At 43.6% G+C, this 19,195-nt stretch overlaps 2 pseudogenes; both read left to right on the top strand.

The window, feature by feature from the left end:
* Positions 1-1,037: 1,037 nt before the first annotated feature.
* LOC106694403 lies at positions 1,038-8,441 on the top strand (annotated as a pseudogene).
* A 9,139-nt stretch (positions 8,442-17,580) lies between these two features.
* Positions 17,581-18,850, top strand: LOC102422668 (annotated as a pseudogene).
* The last annotated feature ends 345 nt before the right edge of the window (positions 18,851-19,195 follow it).

Raw genomic sequence — 19,195 nt, 5'->3', positions numbered from 1 at the left:
GCGCCTGTGCTTAATCCTCACCAGAGGATGTTTTTTCATTTTTCTTTTTTTACTGTCCTTCCAACTTGCCTCTGAGATTCTGCACTCAATGTCATGGTTCCATGTCTCTCAAACCACTCCATCTGTTGTTTTTTCGATTAATTAGATTCCACATGTGAGAGAGATGAAGTGATGCTTGTCTTTCTCTGACGGAGTTATTTCACTGAGCAGGATGCTCTCCAGGTCCCTCCATGCTGTGTGAAAGGGTAAGAGAGTCTTCATTTCTAGTGCAGCATGGTATTCCATGGTACAAAGCTTCCACAGCTTTGGTATCCAGGCAGCACTCTTTTCGCAGCAGCAAGGCTTCAGGAATCTGGAGACAGAGCTGACATGTAAATGGATACATTAGACAAATATAAAGTATGAGTGTCTGTTTTGTGACATTAACCTTGTATAATGGACTCAAAGGACGCAGGTTAGAGGCAGGTAGAGACTTGAGCAACCTCTGCGAGCTATAGTTGGCCTGAAGAAGACACATGCCAAATGTCCTGAATGAAGAAACAGTGCCTGTCATTCAGAATGAGCAGGTCCTGAAGAAAGATAGGCAAAACCAGCCACGGGGATACAGGAGAAACAAACTTGCCCCAGGCATTACCTGCACTGAGGGGGCTGGAGGACCCTGAGTGTAGTTGGTGTGTTCTTGGGCTATTTGCCCCTCAATCCAGGCCTGGACTCAATTGAGAGATGCAGGATCCTGGCCTTGGAGCTTAGGAACTACAATACCCAGAAGGCATGGCAGGTGATGTCACCAGGCTGAGCCAATGGAGGCTCAGAAAAGCCATTTCCGTTTGGCAGCTTCTGTAGGGCGGAAATGGGAGTCCTAGTGGCGGGATTTTGCCTTCTCAAATCTTTGTTTCAGGTTGTCACGTTTTCCTGGTCGCACAGTCTGGTGGAGAAAGCCGGAGAGTGGTGCTCCCCGCCTCACATCCCATGGTCGGTGCTCTCAGTGGTGCTCACAGCTCTCACGTGGGATTGAAGCTCGGAGTCGCCACCTGGAAACAGGCCAGGCCGGGACAGGGACCGCCACTCCTGCAGCGGCTTCTGCTCCCGCCCGGCTCAGCCCACAGAGGGCAATGGCGGCGCCCCGGCTGAGGAGACGGTCTGAGGTGAGTTCGAGTCCCCCAGACCCTCACCGCCTCCTCACACAGACACCACAGCCTGGGGAGGGCGCCTGTCCCGTCCTGCAGCTCAGTCCCGCGTGGAGGACCGTGAGGAAGGTGGAGGGGAGAGAGGAGTGTTGTGGCTTCTGAGGACACAGCAAGTGCAGGGCAGAGAGGACGGGGGTGACTTGCATATGAAGGTCCCTGAGGATGTGTCTGTGAGTATTGACGGAAAGATCAGAGGCTGCAGGGAGGACGGCACAGCCTCATTCGGGGCTTTCCCGGATGTGGGTCCATCAGGGGCCTGGGGTGGGCCTGGATCCGGCTGGACTACAAGCTCTCTACACGCCATATGCCAAGTTCATGGGTGAGTCCAGCGAGATCCAATGGCTTTGGAGCAGGAAGGGGGTATAGCTGCGGGGAATGAACTTGTGGACTGGAGGTGGGAAGGGCAGAAACATTTCACTGTGGTGAGTGCACATCTGGAGGAAGTGTGAACTTATGGTCCCTGGGACCTGTTGTGCACATAAAGAGGTATAAACCGAGGCTTGGCTTTGTCTTTGAGACAGGATCTAGGAAACTACAGTGGTGTTGCTGGCAGGAAGGCTGGGGCCCTGCAGGCATCGCCCAGACCTTAAATGGCATTGCTCTCTACCCTCCTCTTCCCCAATCCTTCTACCCAACTCAGCTGCTCTGCTGAGGGCCATTCATTGCAGTGAGTAATGGGACTGTGATGAGAGAGCAGCTTGCACTGGCATTAGGGCCTGGTGTCCAAACTAACGGGGTGCCCTGGAGGAGATTGAGGGTGGGACAGATGTATAAGGAATAGAATTACTAGTTCTCAGAAAGGCAGCTCTGGTTTCAATTGTCTCCATTCTGACAGGTTGGCGTGACCTTTGAGGACATTGCCCTGTACTTCTCCAGGGAGGAATGGAGCCTCCTTGATGAGGGTCAGAGACAGCTGTACCTCAATGTGATGCTGGAGAACTTTGAACTTATATCCTCGCTGGGTAAGACCCTCACTGTTACCAGTGACCTGAACTTGGCTTTTCTATTTCCCAGGCCCCATCCCCCAGGGTGTGCTCTGTCCTCCCAGGTAGAATGTGGTACTGCTGGATTTTCCACTTTTCTGGGTAGTTGCTGTCCTGGGGAGGGTGTGTCTGTTTCTGCTGCTCCCTTCTGTTCCTGAAGTCCCAATACTCCCCGCTCCACTAAATTCACAGGGAAGGACTTGTGGTTGGTAGTGTTGCAGGAAGCTTATAGAATTCCACCTTGATTAGTGAAGATAGCATTTTCTATATTCCTGTTGGTAATGTGTATATATTTTTTGAAAGTTGTCTCTACATCCTTATCCTGTTTATTAACTGTATTTTTTGTTAGTCTTTTGAATACCTTGTATATTTTATATATTAATTGCCTACGACATACAGGAACACATATTTTTGCTAGTGCTTAATTGTGCTTTGCAGATATAACTCCCCCACACCAGCTTTTCTACAAAGTCCATGTTTTTGGGAACCCTGCATTCAGCAGATCTAGTGCCACCATGTTTATAGCAAGCTCAGGTGCTTGTTACTAGTGCTTAGCAATTAAATATTGTTAATGAAGTTATATTGACTTTACTTTTGAGACAGAGTCACTGCATTGTTATTAGCCTGCAGTATAGTATTCACATACCTTCATTTTTTTTTTTAACATACCTTCATTATTCCCAGGGAACTCCCACTATTTGTGTGAATTTCTGTCTATATCGCAATATTCCCTTTATTGTGCTGATCAGAACTAAATCCACAATATCTCCAAGAGATTCCTTCCTTTGGTTTGCAAGTATTTTCTTCTAGTCTCTAGATTGCCTTTCATTCATTTTGTTCATTGCTGTTGTGCAGTGAAAACCCTATTTACTTCATTTGTTGCAGTGTGGACTGTTTATTTTTTCTATTTTGTGCAGTGGTTGGTGTCGCATTCAGCAAATTCTGTCTAAAACAAACCTCCAAAACTTTTTCTCTAGGTTGTCCTGAGGAGTTTTAAGTTTTAGCGCTGACATTTAATTCTGTCCTGCAGGTTGAGTTCCATTTTATCAGTGCTGTTCAGTTTTGTTGTTTTACATGTGAATGTCCATTTATACCAGCACCATTCATTGCAGACTCTCTTTCCCTTCTTCTGTGGCTTGCAGCTCTGTCAAAGATTATTTAATGTATGTGCCTGGGTTTTTTGTGTGTTTTCTGTTCTGTTCTGTTGATATGTGTGTCTGTGTTTCTCCAGCAACACACTGTTTGCTTGCTTTCTCTTTGTAATAAATTGAAGTCAGGAAGTGTGATGCCAGGAGCTTTCTTCTTGCTCAAGATTGCTTTTGTTGCCCTCCAGTGGTTGGCAAACTGTGGCTCACGAGCCACATGGGGCTCTTTGGCCCCTTGAGTCTGGCTCTTCCAAAAAATACCGACTTCTCCTTTCCTGAGGCGCCATGTTAGGTTCTTTGAGATCTTTTGTGACAATGTACGCATTTATCTCTATAAAATTTCTCCTTAGAATTACATTTTCTTCATGAAAATATATTTTACTAATTTTTCACAGAGAGGAAGGGAAAGAGAGGGATAGTGAGAAACATCGATGATAGAGAAACATCAATTCAGCTGCCTCCTGCACACTCCCTACTGGGGATGTGCCCGCAATTACAGTACATGTCCTTGACCGGATTTGAACGTGGGACCCTTCAGTGCTCAAGCCAATGCTCTATCCACTGAACCAAACCAGTTAGGGCTACATTTTCTGAATGTTATACATCAGCTTTGGTAGGTTGCTTTGTATTTACTTTGCCTCTAGACTTTTTTGAGATCTCCTTTGTTATTGGCTACCCTGAAATTCTTATGTCTTTCCTTATTATTCGTTTTACATAGAGAGGAAAGGAAATGGGGGGAGAGAGATGAGGGAGAAACGTTAATCGGCTGCCAAGTGCACATTGGTAAACCGGGTATGGAAGCCACATTGTGATATGTGCCCTAACCGGGAATTGAACCCTCGACCCTTCAGTACACAGGACGCTGCTCCAAACAACTGAGTCACACTGGCCAGGGCATTGTATAGTTTTTTGAAAGAAAAGTTCAGGTTTTTGGTGAACAGGCCACTAAGATCAATGAGAACAGAAGCACAGTGGCTCATAGTGGTATCGCTGACCCTTTGTTCTTATTTTTATTGTTTATTTACAATATATTTTTATTGCTTTCAGACAGCAAGAACGGGGCAGAGAGAGAGAAACATCAGTGATGAGAGAGAATCATTAATTGGCTGCCTCCCCCATGCCCACCAGCTGGGACCGAGCCGGCAACCGGGTCATGCGCCCTTGACCTCAATCCAAGCTGGGACCCTTCAGTGACAAGCGGATGCTCTATCCACTGAACCCAACCGACTAGGGCTGACCCTCTTTTTAAAAAATATATTTTTATCAATTTCTTCGAGGAAAGTCCGAGAGAAAGAGAGAGAGAGAAACAGTAATGATGAGAAAGTGTCACTGATCAGCTCCCTCCTGCATGCCCCCTACAGAGGACTTAAACCACAAAACACTGGGCATGTGCCCTTGAGTGGAATGGAACCTTGGACCTTTCAGTCCGCAGGCTGACACTCTATCCACTGAGTCAATCAGCTAGGACTGACTCTTGCTTCCTTCCTTCCTTTATTTATTTATTTATGTATTTATTTAATTCCTTAGTTATTTAGTTAGGTAGTTATTTTTTTTTTCTAAATATATTTTATTGATTTTTTTACAGAGAGGAAGGGAGAGAGACAGAGAGCTAGAAACATCGATGAGAGAGAAACATCAATAGGCTGCCTCCTGCACATCTCCCACTGGAGACGCGCCCGCAACCCAGGCACATGCCCCTGACCAGAATCGAACCCGGGACCCCTCAGTCCGCAAGCCGACGCTCCATCCACTGAGCCAAACCGGTTTCGGCAAGTTAGGTAGTTATTAACCCTTTTTTTTGGCCTTAGGTATCTTCAAATGTGTTTCCTCACCCAGTTTCCTGTCATCCTTTGTATGCAGTTGTCCTTATTTGGTATTCTGTATTACCGTTTGTCTTCAAGGTACTCTTATTCCCATTGCCTGTGGGATTTTTTTTCTTGGATAGCTGTCTACTTAGTCTGTGATGAAGAAAGATTCTCTGTCTCTGATTCTGCCATCCTGATGATGTCACTCACATAGGTCTTTTGCCTATGATCTCATTTGTGGTTGGTTGTTCTACCACAGTGCTGACCATATCTCGTTTTAGGTTTTCTTGTAAGATTTGCCTCATTTATCTCATGCTGTGGCTCAACTTGGATTTAAGAGGCAAAATCTTTTGTGCGTCACAGGAGAAAGATGACTTTATCAATGACAGGGTAGACCCAGAGGCAGTCTTGCCCTGGTGAAGGACTCTGGGGGCGGTTTTCATGCCTGGGCTCTGTTTCATTCATAACTAGAAAGCCATTTTGTTCAACAACAAAAATGTTTTGTTACCATTGCCCACTCTTTTCCCAGTTCTACTTCTTGTTTAATGTTGACACATGGCCCATGACTCAGTTTTAATAGTGATCATTCTACTCGGATTCCCAGCCCTTGGGTAACCTTAACCTCTTTCAACTTTGCACCTCTACCTCTATCACACATCTCGGCTTTAGTGCACTCCCATGTTGTTGCATGCCTGCAGAGGTTTAGAGCGCACCCGTATTATATTGACGCTGAACATCCCGTGCTTTACTATGATTGATATTTTATGGGTTTGAGCACATTGAAATTATTTTACAAAGACTCATTTTTCCAGCATGAAATGTCCTAAAGGAAGCCACTTGTGGAGTAATAAAGAGCAGACCCTGCCTCTCTTCTTTTCTTGCCAGCCAATGCTTCTGTCCTCCCTTGGTGAGACTTTCCTCATTCAGTGACCTTTTAGGCCATGTTATATATAATAGCCATTTCTTTTTTTTTTTTTTTTCTTAAATCAGCCATTTCTTGAGAGTCTAACTCACTCGTCTTGAAAATCATTGTTTGGAATCATGTCCTGTTTTGACATAAACAATTGTGCTGAAGATATTCTGTATTGATCAGGTGAACATGCACTTTACCTACTTTTCTTTTCTTCAGGTTGCTGCTGTGGAGGAGAAATCGTGGAGGAAACGACTGAACAGAAGGTTTCTGTAAGATTGTCACAGGCAAGGAATCCCAAGTTAGCCTTGTCTTCCCAGAAGAGTCACCCCTGTGAGAGTTGTGGGCTGGTCTTGGGAAACATTTTCCACATGATGGAGGGTCAGGAAACACAACACAGACAGATATTGTTGAGATGTGGGGCATGTGCAAAACAATTTTATTTCCGAGCAAAATTTCACCAGCAGCATATGAGAGAGAAATCTTTCATTAGAGGTGTGGACAGGATCTCACTTGCAAACAGCTGCAATTTCAATGTGTCCCAGAATCGTTTCACATGCGGGAATTTTGGGCAGGGTGTCCCTATGGGGTCAGGACATCTCCACCTCAAGGCTACTCAGACCAGGGACAGTCCAACCACAATTTCGACGTGTGGGATGCCTTTTAAAAGGACAAAAAATTATTACAGTAGAAAAGATTGTAAGGAAGACATTAGTTGCACCCACACATTTATTCAGGAAAAAGATGTCCATCTTGGAAGTCGGCGTTTTCTGTCCTCTGAATGTGGAAAATATTTTTCCAAATGTTGTAGCTTTCATTATCAACAGAGAGGTCACACTCAAGAAAAGCCTTATCAATGCAGTGAATGTGGAAAATCTTTTATCTCTAAGATGATCCTTCATCGACATCAAAGAGTTCACACAGGAGAAAAGCCTTATAAATGCAGTGAATGTGGAAAATCTTTTGCACGGAGCGATGCCCTTCGTGATCATCAGAGAGTTCATACAGGAGAGAAGCCTTATAAATGCAGTGAATGTGGAAAATCTTTTATCTCTAAGAAGGATGTTCGTCGACATCAGAGAGTTCATACGGGAGAAAATCCTTTTCAGTGCAGTGAATGTGGAAAATCTTTTGCACAGAGCCATGCCCTTCATTATCATCAGAGAGTTCACACTGGAGAAAAGCCTTATCAATGCAGTGAATGTGGAAAATCTTTTGCACGGAGCAATACGCTTCATGATCACCAGAGAGTTCATACAGGAGAGAAGCCTTATAAATGCAGTGAATGTGGAAAATCTTTTGCACGGAGCAATGCCCTTCGTCATCATCAGAGAGTTCATACAGGAGAAAAGCCGTATAAATGCAGTGAATGTGGAAAATCTTTTGCAGGGAGCAATGCCCTTCGTGATCATCAGAGAGTTCATACAGGAGAAAAGCCGTATAAATGCAGTGCATGTGGGAAATGTTTTGCCCCGGAGCAATACGCTTCGTGTTCATCAGAGATTTCATACAGGTGAAAAGCCTTATAAATGCAGTGAATGTGGAAAATCTTTCACCCGGAACGCTACCCTTCGTGCTCATCAGAGAGTTCATAGAGGAGAAAAGCCTTATAAATGCTATGAATGTGGAAAATCTTTTGCACAGAGCACTGCCCTTCGTGATCATCAGAGTGTTCATACAGGAGAAAAGCCTTATAAGTGTAGTGAATGTGGGAAGTCTTTTATCCGGAGCAATGCCCTTCATTATCATCAAAGAGTTCATACGGGAGAAAAGCCTTATAAATGTAGTAAATGTGGGAAGTCTTTTACCACTAAGGCTCTCCTTCATCAACATCAGAGAGTTCATACAGGAGAAAAGCCTTATGAATGCACTGAATGTGGGAAATCTTATAAAGGTAAAAGTGGTCTCCATTATCATCAGAGAGTTCACACTGGAGAAACTCATTATGAGTGCAATTAATGTGAGGTTTCTCTCAGCCATATTTCTATATTCACTGTTCGCATAAGAGTACAAATGGGAGAAATTTCTTAGATGTGTAGGAAATGTACTTTCTTAGTTAGGACTTAACATTAGTACAACAAAATTTGTGAATCCTCATTTTTCTGAATTGTATCTCATATATTTAATCACCTATATTATGTAAAGTTCCCATAAGTGTTTTTGCTATTGTGTTTGTGTGTTTTTATGTTGGAACACTATGTAATTATCTTGAACGTTCTAATATACAGGATGTCCTGCCAGATCTATGTCCCTGCACATTTCTGTTGCTGAAGGTATTTCATCTGAACCACCTATAAGATCTCTACAAACGCCGTCAATCACCATCCTCATGTGCCCAGGGAAGCTAAGTCTGTTGTCTAATTTGTTGAAGAAAATGAGGAATACCTGAGCCCTTTGTTCTTTCTTGTTTCCCTGTTATGAGTTGCTACATAGGGCTGATTTCCATTGGCCCCCATAAACACGTTGCGGAGGTGTTGTAAATATTTCCCTCCACGTCCTGCGTGGTTCAGGTTTCAGGGTCTGTAAGAGGAGCCACACACAAATGAAAGAGAAAAGACAAGAGATAATTTGGGAATATTGGGGGGCCAGGCGGGTAACTCTAACTCAAGAGGAAGGACTTCCACTGGTGCTCAGGCAGCACCGACCTTTTCTAGTCAGAGGTAAAGAAGGCAGAGGTGGCGGGGGGGGGAAAGGACACTTATGTAATACCCTTTGTAATACTTTTAGCGAAAAATAAAAAAAAAAAAAAAAAAGGAAGAGAAAAAAAAAAAAAAAAAGAAGGCAGAGGTTACCATAGTTATACAGTTCTTTTCAGCAGTGGCTGTTGCTTAGGGAGAAGGAAGGAGGCGCATTGGACAGCACTGAAGTTGAGTAGATGTGAGGGGCTGTCTTTAAAAGTTACAGTTTGTTTGCTTTCCAGGAGATAGCCTATCAGATGTATAGGGAGGTGCCTTATTAGTATTTTCCCCAAGCCTATAAAATATGACTACAGAAAAAGTTATGTAGAGTTCAAAACAGAATTGTGTGAAGGGGGGGCGGGGAGGGAAAGAAACTTTCTACTAACTAGAGACCCTTCTGTGCCAAATATCCTTGAGGTGTGACAACAGCAGGGAGGATGGTTAGCAAGAATGTGGCCTTGAAAGTAACTGATCTTGTTCAGCAGTTTGATCAAATGAGCTGTTTGAAGTAGAGGAGCCAACAATCTTGGGATTTAATTAGTAGGTGCATCTCATATATTGTGGAAGGCCGCAGGTATAGATCTGCCAGTTATTTACAATACCTCCCGCACATTTAGAACCTAAGGCTTTATTGACCTGAAGAGCGACTACTTCTAGGAGACCAAATAAAGGTACACCAGCAATACTGGGGGCATTGTGTTCAGGAGGATATCAGCAATGTGTCTGGGAGGAAATAAAACCCTCATTGAATTTTCTTGACTTTATTTTCATATTTTTAAATTATTTATTGTCTAAAGTTTTACATATTTCTCTTTTCTCCTGTTTTGGACTCTCTGCGCCCCTCCTCCCCCCCAGCCATTCCTACCCCAGGCAAGCCCCCACTGCCCCAGTGTCTGTGTCCATTAGTTATGCTAATATGCATGCATACAATCCTTCAGTCATTGAATTTTCTCTTCAACCGACAGGTTCTAACTCCCCAGTATGGAAAAAAAAATGATGGCATATACCAGCCATGGGCAAACTACAGCCCACGGGCCGGACCCGGCCCAATTGAAATGAATAAAACTAAAAAAAAAAAAAAAAGACCGTACCCTTTTAGGTAATGATGTTACTTTGAATTTATATTAGTTCACACAAACACTCCATCCATGCTTTTGTACCGGCCCTCCGGTCCAGTTTAAGAACCCATTGTGGCCCTCGAGTCAAAAAGTTTGCCCACCCCTGGCATATACTAAACCTAGCAAATTCAGGGAGTCTGGCATGACTTGATGAATTTTACAAAGTCAGAGGCCAAAAGTAACCATATATGATTTGAAGTTAAAACTTTCCAAGTAAAACTAAGTCAAAGGACTACTTATATCCTAGCCTTGTTTTTGTTTTTGTTTTTGCAAAGGTCAATTTTTACTTTATTGAGACTGTGTATTGTGTTTTTCGATCTGGGATAACATACGTTTGGATTTTCAGGGAATTTTTTGTTTTAGAGACTCCTAAAGGCACAATCTCCCAGCACAGAAGAACACAGGCCCCAATTATTATTGTTATTGTGTTAAATATTAACTGTTAACTGTTCAATAAACTTTTTAAAAGTAGTTTATGTCTATTTTTTAAAAATATATTTTATTGATTTTTTTACAGAAAGAGGGATAGAGAGTTAGAAACATCGATGAGAGAGACATCCATCAGCTGCCTTCTGCACACTCCCTACTGGGGAAGTGCCCGCAACCAAGGTGCATGCCCTTGACTGAAATCAAACCTGGGACCCTTGAGTGTGGAGACTGACGCTCTATCCACTGAGCCAAACCGGCTACGTCTATGTCTATTTTTTAAAGTTTTTTTTTTCTTTTTTTTAAAATATATTTTATTGATTTTTTACAGAGAAGAAGAGAGAGATAGAGAGTTAGAAACATCGATGAGAGAGAAACATCGATCAGCTGCCTCCTGCACATCTCCTACTGGGGATGTGCCCGCAACCCAGGTACATACCCTTGACCGGAATCGAACCTGGGACCTTTCAGTCCGCAGGCCGACGCTCTATCCACTGAGCCAAACCGGTTTCGGCTATTTTTTAAAGTTTTTATCAAATCTCTGAGATTTCCCTCCTCAGGCCCACCCCATAACCCCAATTTATCATCCATAAATTTCATGAAACCCCAATATGTCTTTTCCATTGAGACTAACTTACCAGAAAGGTGCAAAACTGCCATTCTCCCAAGCAGTGCTCAATCTTTTCTTATTTTGCTTCCTAGCAATGTGGCAGGCTTGGGTCAAATGAACTTAGAAAAGTTCTAGACAGGTTTGGACATTTCTTACAACAATACCAAAAGCAATTGACTCATGTGAAGCAGGAGAAGGTTCCATGGAGGAGTATCAACATTTCCAGGGACTCAACTTACGGAAGACAGATTTTTAACCACAAATTTAGAGCATATCCAGAACCCAGCAAGCTAGAGTTTCCCCCTTGCTTTCAGACAAGAGAAGAAAATGCTTAATACTCAGGTGAATGTTTTTATTTTGTGTGTGTGTGTGTGCGCTTGTGCTTAATCCGTACCAGAGGATGTTTTTTCATTTTTCTTTTTTTACTGTCCCTCCAACTTGCATCTGAGATTCTGCACTCAATGTCATGGTTCCATGTCTCTCAAACCAGTCCATCTGTTGATTTTTTTTTTCAGTTAATTAGATTCCACATGTGAGAGAGATGAAGGGATGCTTGTCTTTCTCTGACGGAGTTATTTCACTGAGCAGGATGCTCTCCAGGTCCCTCCATGCTGTGTGAAAGGGTAAGAGAGTCTTCATTTCTAGTGCAGCATGGTATTCCATGGTACAAAGTTTCCACAACTTTGCCATCCAGGAGGCACTCTTTTCGCAGCAGCAAGGCTTCAGGAATCTGGAGACAGGGCTGACATGTAAATGGATACATTAGACAAATATAAAGTATGAGTGTCTGTTTTGAGACATTCACCTTGTATAATGGACTCAAAGGACGCAGGTTAGAGGCAGGTAGAGACTTGAGCAAACCCTGCAAGCTATAGTTGGCCTGAAGAAGACGCATGTCAAATGTCCTGAATGAAGAAAAAATGCCTGTCATTCAGATTGAGCAGGTCCTGAAGAAAGATAGGCAAAACCAGCCACGCGGATACACGTGAAACAAACTTGCCCCAGGCATTACCTGCACTGAAGGGGCTAGAGGACCCTGAGTGTAGTTGGTGTGTTCTTGGGCTTTTTGCCCCTCAATCCAGGCCTGGACTCAATTGAGAGATGCAGGATCCTGGCCTTGGAGCGTAGGAACTACAATACCCAGAAGGCATGGCTGGGAATGCCACCAGGCTGAGCTAATGGAGGCTCAGAAAAGGCATTTCCGTTTAGCCGCTTCTGTAGGGCGGAAAGGGAAATCCTAGTGGCAGGGTTTTGCCTTCTCAAATCTTTGTTTCAGGTGGTCACGTTTTCCTGGTCACACAGTCCCGTTGAGAAGGCCGGAGAGCGGTGCTCACAGCCTCACAGCGCATGGTCGGAGCCTCCAGTGGTGCTCACAGCTCACACTTGGGATTGAAGCTCGGAGTCGCCACCCGGACCCACGCCAGGGCCGGGACAGGGACCGCAATTCCTGCAGCGGCTTCTACTCCCGCCCGGCTCAGACCACAGAGGGCAATGGCGGCGCCCCCGCTGAGGAGACGGGCTGAGGTGAGTTCAGTCCCCCAGGCCCTCACCGCCCCCTCACACAGACACCACAGCCTGGGGAGGGCGCCTGTCCCGTCCTGCAGCTCAGTCCCGAGTGGAGGACCGTGAGGAAGGCGGAGGGGAGAGAGGAGTGTTGTGGCATCTGAGGACACAGCAAGTGCAGGGCAGAGAGGATTGGGGTGACTTGCATCTGAAGGTCCCTGAGAATGTGGCTGTGAGTATTGACGGAAAGATCAGAGGCTGCAGGGAGGACGGCACAGACTCATTCGGGGCTTATTCGAATGAGTGGGATCCATCTGGGGCCTGGGGTGTTCCTGGATCTGGCTGGACTACAAGCTCTCTACCCGCCATATGCCAGGTTCATGGGCGAGTCCAGGGAGATCCAGTGGCATTGGAGCAGGAAGGGGGCAGAGCTGAGGGGAATGAACTTGGGGACTGAAGGTGGGCAGGGCAGAAACATTTCACTGTGGTGAGTGCACATCTGGAGGAAGTGTGAGCTTATGGTCCCTGGGACTTGTTGTGCACATAAAGAAGTATAAACCCTCGCTTGGCTTTGTCTTGGAGACAGGATCTAGGAGACTGCAGTGGTTTTGCTTGTCAGGAAGGCTGGGGCCCTGCAGGCATAGCCCAGAGCTTAAATGGCATTGCTCTCTACCCTCCTCTCCCCCAATCCTTCTACCCAACCCAGCTGCTCTGCTGAGGGCCATTCATTGCAGTGAGTAATGGGACTGTGATGAGAGAGCAGCCTGCACTGGCATTAGGGCCTGGTGTCCACAGGAACCTGGTGCCCTGCAGGTGGTTGAAGGGGGGCAGATGTGTAAGGAATAGAATTACTGGTTCTCAGAAAGGCAGCTCTGGGTTCAATTGTCTCCATTCTGACAGGTTGGTGTGACCTTTGAGGACATTGCCCTGTACTTCTCCAGGGAGGAATGGAGCCTCCTTGATGAGTGTCAGAGACAGCTGTACCTGAATGTGATGCTGGAGAACTTTGAACTTATATCCTCGCAGGGTAAGACCCTCACTGTTACCAGTGACCTGGAATTGGCTTTTCTATTTCCCAGGCCCCATTCCCCGGAGTGTGCTCTGTCCTCCCAGGTAGACTGTGGTACTGCTGGATTTTCCAGTTTCCTGGGTAGTTGCTGTCCTGGGGTGGGTTGGTCTGTTTCTGCTGCTCCCTTCTATTCCTGAAGTCCCAATACTTCCCGCTGCACTAAATTCACATAAAACGACTTGTGGTTGGTACTGTTGCAGGATGCTTATAGAATTCCACCTTGATTAGTGAAGAAAGCATTTTCTATATTGCTGATGGTAATGTGTATATATTTTTGAAAAATTATCTCTACATCCTTATCCTGTTTATTAACTGTATTTTTTATTAGAGTCTTTTGAATACCTTGTATATTTTATATATTAATTGCCTAGGACATACAGGAACACATATTTTTGCATGTGCTTAATAGTGCTTTGCAGATATAACTCTCCCACACCAGCTTTTCTACAAAGTCCATGTTTTTGGCAACCCTGCATTCAGCAGATCTAGTGCCACCATGTTTATAGCAAGCTCAGGTGCTTAGCAATTAAATATTGTTAGTGAAGTTATATAGACTTTGCTTTTGAGACAGAGTCACTGCATTGTTATTAGCCTGCAGTACAGTATTAACATACCTTCATTATTCCCAGGGAACTCCCACTATTTGTGTGAATTTCTCTCTATATCGCAATATTCGCTTTATTGTGCTCATCAGAGCTGAATCCAAAATATCTCCAAGAGATTACTTCCTTTGGTTTGCAAGTGTTTTCTTCTATTCTCTAGATTGCCTTTCATTCATTTAGTTCATTGCTGTTGTGCAGTGAAGACCCTATTTACTTTATTTGTTGCAGTGTGGACTGTTTATTTTTTCTATTTTGTGTGGTGGTTGGTGTCACATTCAGAAAATTCTGTCTAAAACAAACCTCCAAATTTTTTCTCTAGGTTGTCCTGCGGAGTTTTAAGTTTTAGCGCTGACATTTAATTCTGTCCTGCAGGTTGAGTTCCATTTATCAGTGCTGTTCAGTTTTGTTGTTTTACATGTGAATGTCCATTTATACCAGCACCATTCATTGCAGACTCTCTTTCCCTTCTTCTGTGGCTTGCAGCTTTGTCAAAGATTACTTAAAGTATGTGCCTGGGTTTTTTTGTGTTTTCTGTTCTGTTCTGTTGATGTATGTGTCTGTGTTTCTCCAGCAACACACCGTTTGCTTGCTTTCTCTTTGTAATAAATTGAAGTCAGGAACTGTGATGCCACGAGCTTTCTTCTTGCTCAAGATTGCTTTTGTTGCCCTCCAGTTGTTGACAAACTATGGCTCACGAGCCACATGGGGCTCTTTGGCCCCTTGAGTGTGGCTCTTCCAAAAAATAACAACTTCTCCTTTCCTGAGGCGCTATGTTAAGTTCTTTGAGATCTTTTGTGACAATGTAGGCATTTATCTCTATAAAAATTCTCCTTAGAATTACATTTTCTTCATGAAAATATGTTTTACTGATTTTTCACAGAGAGGAAGGGAAAGAGAGGGATAGTGAGAAACATCGATGATAGAGAAACATCAATTCAGCTGCCTCCTGCACACTCCCTACTGGGGATGTGCCCGCAATTACGGTGCATGTCCTTGACCGGATTTGAACGTGGGACCCTTCAGTGCTCAAGCCAATGCTCTATCCACTGAACCAAACCAGTTAGGGCTACATTTTCTGAATGTTATACATCAGCTTTGGTAGGTTGCTTTGTTATTTACTTTGCCTCTAGACTTTTTTGAGATCTCCTTTGTTTTTGGCTACCCTGAAATTCTTATGTCTTTCCTTATTATTCCGTTTACATAGAGAGGAAGGGAAATGGGCGGAGAGAGATGAGGGAAAAACATCAATCGGCTGCCATGTGCACAGTGGAAAACCGGGTGTGGAAGCCACATTCTGATATGTGCCCTAACCGGGAATTGAACCCTCGACCCTTCAGTACACAGGATGCTGCTCCAAACAACTGAGTCACACTGGCCAGGGCATTGTGTGGTTTTTTGAAACAAAAGTCCAGGTTTTTGGAGAACAGGCCACTAGGATCAATGAGAACAGAAGCACAGTGGCTCATAGTGGTATCGCTGACCCTTTATTTTTATTTTTATTTTTTATTTACAGTATATTTTTATTGATTTCAGACAGCAAGAACGAGGCAGAGAGAGAAAACATCAGTGATAAGAGAGAATCATTAATTGGCTGCCTCCCCCATGCCCACCAGCTGGCACTGAACCTGCAACTGGGTCATGCGCCCTTGACCTGAATCCAAGCTGGGACCCTTCAGTGAACAAGCGGATGCTCTATCCACTGAACCCAACCGACTAGGGCTGACCCTCTTTTTAAAAAATATATTTTTATTAATTTCTTAGAGGAAAGTCCGAGAGAAAGAGAGAGAGAGAAACAGTAATGATGAGAAAGTGTCACTGATCAGCTCCCTCCTGCATGCCCCCTACAGGGGACTTAAACCACAAAACACTGGGCATGTGCCCTTGAGTGGAACGGAACCTTGGACCTTTCAGTCCGCAGGCTGACACTCTATCCACTGAGTCAACCAGCTAGGACTGACCCTTGCTTCCTTCCTTCCTTTATTTATTTATGTATTTATTTAATTATTTCCTTAGTTATTTAGTTAGGTAGTTATTAACCCTTTTTGTTGGCCTTAGGTATCTTCAAATGTGTTTCCTCACCCAGTTTCTTGTCATCCTTTCTATGCTATTGTCCTTATAGGGTATTCTGTATTACTGTGTGTCTTCATGGTACTCTTATTCCCATTGCCTGTGGGGATTTTTTTCATGGATAGCTGTCTGTCTACTTAGTCTGGGATGAAGAAAGATTCTCTGTCTCTCATTCTGCCATCTTGCTGATGTCACTCACATAGGTCTTTTGCCTTTGATCTCATTTGTGGTTTGTTGTTCTACGACAGTGCTGACCATACCTCGTTTTAGGTTTTCTTGTAAGATTTGCCCCATTTATTTCATGTTGTGGCTCAACTTGGATTTAAGAGGCAAAATCTTTTGTGCATCACAGGAGAAAGATGACTTTATCAATGACAGGGTAGACCCAGAGGCAGTCTTGCCCTGGTGAAGGACTCTGGGGGCGGTTTTCATGCCTGGGCTCTGTTTCATTCATAACTAGAAAGCCATTTTGTTCAACAACAAAAATGTTTTGTTACCATTGCCCACTCTTTTCCCAGTTCTACTTCTTGTTTAATGTTGACACTTGTTCCATGACTCAGTTTTAATAGTGATCATTCTACTCGGATTCCCAGCCCATGGATAACCTTAACCTCTTTCAACTTTGCACCTCTACCTCTATCACACATCTCGGCTTTACTGCACTCCCATGCTGTTGCATGCCTGCAGAGCTTTAGTGCGCACCCGTATTATATTGACGCTGAACATCCCGTGCTTTACTATGATTGATATTTTATGGGTTTCAGCACACTGAAATTATTTAACACAGATTCATAGCGCCAGCATGAAAGGTCCTAAAGGAAGCCATTTGTGGAGTAATAACGAGCAGACCCTGCCTCTCTTCTTTTCTTGCCAGCCAGTGCTTCTGTCCTCCCTTGGTGAGACTTTCCTCATTCAGTGACCTTTTGGGCTATGTTATATATAATAGCCATTTCTTTTCTTTTTTTTTCTTATGACAGCTATTTCTTGAGAGTCTGACTCGTCTTGAAAATCATTGTATGGAATCATGTCCTGTTTTGACATAAACAATTGTGATGAAGATATTCTGTATTTATGAGATCAACATGCACTTTACCTACTTTTCTTTTCTTCAGGTTGCTGCTGTGGAGGAGAAAACATGGAGGAAACGACTGATCAGAAGGTTTCTGTAAGATTGGCACAGGCAAGGAATCCCAAGTTAGCCTTGTCTTCCCAGAAGAGCCACCCCTGTGAGAGTTGTGGGCTGGTCTTGGGAAACATTTTCCACATGATGGAGATGCAGGGAACACAACATGGACAAATACTGTTGAGGTGTGGGGCATGTTCAAAACAATTTTTTGTCCACGCAAAATTTCACCAGCAGCATGTGAAAGAGAAATCTTTCACTAGAGGTGTGGACAGGATCTCACTTGCAAACACCTGCAATTTCAATGTGTCCCAGAATTGTTTCACATGCGGGAATTTTGGGCAGGGTGTCCTTATGGGGTCAGGACATCTCCACCTCAAGGCTACTCAGACCAGGGACAGTCCAACCACAGTTTCGAAGTGTGGGATGCCTTTTAAAAGGACAAAAAATTATTACAGTAGAAAAGATTGTAAGGAAGACATTAGTTGCACGGACACATTTATTCAGGAAAAAGATGTCCATCTTGGAAGTCGGTGTTTTCTGTCCTCTGAATGTGGAAAATATTTTTCCAAATGTTGTAGCTTTCATTATCAACAGAGAGGTCACACTCAAGAAAAGCCTTATCAATGCAGTGAATGTGGAAAATCTTTTATCTCTAAGAAGATCCTTCATCGACATCAGAGAGTTCACACTGGAGAAAAGCCTTATAAATGCTATGAATGTGGAAAATCTTTTGCACAGAGCAATGCCCTTCGTGATCATCAGAGAGTTCATACAGGAGAAAAGCCTTATAAATGCAGTGAATGTGGGAAATGTTTTACAAGGAGCAATGTTCTTCAATATCATCAGAGAGTTCACACTGGAAAAAAGCCTTACCAATGCACTGAATGTGGAAAATCTTTTGCATGGAGCAGTGCCTTTCGTTCTCATCAGAGAGTTCACACTGGAGAAAAGCCTTATCAATGCAGTGAATGTGGAAAATCTTTTACCACTAAAACCATCCTTCAAATACATCAGAGAGTTCATACAGGTGAAAAGCCTTATAAATGCAGTGAATGTGGAAAATCTTTTACCAGGAGCATTACCCTTCGTGTTCATCAAAGAGTTCATACGGGAGAAAAGCCTTATAAATGTAGTGAATGTGGGAAATGTTTTGCCCGGAGCCATGCCCTTCATTATCATCAAAGTCTTCATACGGGAGAAAAGCCTTATATTTGCAGTGAATGTGGGAAATCTTTTACCGCTAAGGACATCCTTCATCAGCATCAGAGAGTTCATACTGGAGAAAAGCCTTATTAAATGCACTGAATGTGGAAAATCTTATAAACGTAGCAGTGGTCTCCAGTATCATAAGAGAGGTCACACTGGAGAAAAGCGTTATCAATGCAGTGAATGTGGAAAATCTTTTCCCTCTAAGACCAGCCTTTATCAACATCAGAGAGTTCATATGGGAGAAAAACCTTATAAATGGAGTGAATGTGGGAAATCTTTTACCCAGAGCTCTCACCTTAGTATTCATCAGAGAGTTCATATGGGAGAAAAGCCTTATAAATGTGCTGAATGTGGGAAATCTTATAAAGGTAGAAGTGGTCTCCATTATCATCAGAGAGTTCACAATGGATAAAGCTATTATGAGTGCAATTATTGTGAGGTGTATCTCAGCCAAATTTCTAAATTCGCTCTCTGCATAGGAGTACAAATGGGAGAAATTTCTTAGATGTGTAGGAAATGTGGTTTCTTAGTGAGGCCTTAACAATAGTACAACAAAATTTGTGAATCCTCATTTTTCTGAATTGTATCTCATATATTTAATCACCTATATTATGTAAAGTTCCCATAAGTGTTTTTGCTATTGTGTTTGTGTGTTTTTATGTTGGAACACTACGTAATTATGTTGCACGTTCTAATATACCGGATGTCCTGCCAGATCTGTGTCCCTGCATATTTCTGTTGCTGAAGGTATTACATC

Source organism: Myotis lucifugus, unplaced genomic scaffold (genome assembly GCF_000147115.1).
Source record: "Myotis lucifugus unplaced genomic scaffold, Myoluc2.0 scaffold_1162, whole genome shotgun sequence".
Taxonomy (NCBI): Eukaryota; Metazoa; Chordata; class Mammalia; order Chiroptera; family Vespertilionidae; genus Myotis; species Myotis lucifugus.
The sequence above is the reverse complement of the archived record's forward strand: the minus strand, read 5'-3'. Positions and strand labels throughout refer to the sequence as shown.